This window comes from Grammomys surdaster, unplaced genomic scaffold (assembly GCF_004785775.1).
Source record: "Grammomys surdaster isolate TR1022 unplaced genomic scaffold, NIH_TR_1.0 126278, whole genome shotgun sequence".
Classification (NCBI taxonomy): Eukaryota; Metazoa; Chordata; class Mammalia; order Rodentia; family Muridae; genus Grammomys; species Grammomys surdaster.
In genome coordinates, this window is record NW_021621078.1 from 8987055 (window position 1) to 8989256 (window position 2202).

Genomic DNA, 2202 nt, shown 5'->3' on the forward strand with positions numbered 1-2202 from the left:
CGCTCCTGACCCGGAGCCCCGACCCCTTCCGGTTTCCACCTGAGCACCGAGCACATCTTGGGCCTCATCTCTAACTCAAGCAGCAAAACCCATCCCAAACAGTTCTGACACAACCTAGATAATAGGAAAGACAGGCCCCAGTCAGAGACAGCACTGATAGCACAAAGGTGATCCAGATGGCAAAAGGCAAGCGCAAGAACACAAGCACCAGCAACCCAAGGTACTTGCCATTATCAGAACCTAGTTCTCCCACATTAGAAAGTCCTGAACTCCCCATATCACCAGGAAAACAAGAACCAGATCTAAAATCATTTCTAATGATGATGCTAGAGGACTACAAGAAGGAAGTAAATAACACTATCAAAAAACTTGAGGAGAACACAGGAAAACAGGATGAAGTCCTTAAAGAAACACAAAAATCCTTTAAAGAATTACAAGAAAACACAAACAAACAGATGAAGGAATTGAACAAAACCATCCAGGACATAAAAATGGAAGTGGAAACAATAAAGAAATCACAAAGGGAGACTATCCTGGAGATAGAAAACCTAAAAAAGAAATCAGGAGTCATAGACACAAGCATCACCAACAGAATACAAGAGATAGAAGAAAGAATCTCAGGTGCAGAAGATACCTTAGAAAATATTGACACAACTATCAAAGAAAATGCAAAATGCAAAAAGTTGCTATCTCAAAATATCCAGGAAATCCAGGACGCAATGAGAAGACCAAACCTAAGGATAATAGGTATAGATAAGAGTGAAGATTCCCAACTTAAAGGACCAGTAAATATCTTCAACAAAATTATTGAGGAAAACTTCCCTAACCTAAGGAATGAGATGCCCATAATCACACAAGAAGCCTACAGAACGCCAAACAGACTAGATCAAAAAAGAAATACCTCCCGTCACATAATAATCAAGACTCAAAATGTACAAAACAAAGACAGAATTTTAAAAGCAGTAAGGGAAAAAGGCCAAATAACATATAAAGGCAAACCTATCAGAATTACACCTGACTTCTCACCAGATACTATAAAAGCCAGAAGATCCTGGACAAATATCATACAAACCCTAAGAGAACATAAATGCCAGCCCAAGCTACTTTACCCAGCAAAACTCTCAATTACCATAGACGGAGAAACTAAGATATTCCATGACAAAACTGAATTTACACAGTATCTTCCCACAAATCCAGCTTTACAAAGGATAATAGCAGGAAAGCTCCAATACAAGGAGGGCAATCATACCCCAGAAAGAGCAAGAAAATAATCCTTTTCCATCAAACCCAAAAGAAGATAACCACACAAACGATGTCTCCACTATTAGCAAAAATGACAGGAAGCAAGAACACCCTCTCCTTAATATCTCTTAACATCAATGGACTCAATTCCCCAATAAAAAGGCATAGGCTAACGGACTGGATATGCAAACAGGACCCAGCTTTTTGCTGCTTACAGGAAACCCACCTCAGTGACAAAGACAGACACTACCTTAGAGTAAAAGGTTGGAAAACAATTTTTCAAGCAAATGGCACTAAGAAACAAGCGGGAGTAGCCATTCTAATATCGAATAAAATCAACTTTCAACTTAAAACTATCAAAAAGGATAAGGAAGGGCATTTCATACTTGTCAAAGGAAAAGTCAACCAACATGAACTCTCAATTCTGAATATCTATGCGCCAAATACAAGAGCATCGAATTTCATAAAAGAAACCTTACTAAAGCTCAAAGCACACATTGCACCTCACATAATAATAGTGGGAGACTTCAACACCCCACTCTCAGCAATGGATAAATGATGGAAACAGAAACTAAATAGAGATACAGTAAAACTAACAGAAGTTATGAACCAAATGGACTTAACAGGTATCTATAGAACATTTCACCCTAAAGCAAAAGAATATACCTTTTTCTCAGCACCTCATGGTACCTTCTCCAAAATAGACCATATAATTGGGCACAAGACAGGCCTCAAAAGATATAAGAAAATTGAAATAATTCCCTGCATCCTATCAGATCACCATGGTCTAAGGCTGGTCTTCAAAAATGACAAAGAGAATGGAAAGCCCACATTTACATGGAAACTGAACAACACCCTGTAAGGACCCAGGAAGAGGACCCCATCTCAAGTCCCAATTAGCGCGCACCCAAGGAGACACGAGAGACTGACTTGATGCAATGGCAAAAGGCAGTTTACTAA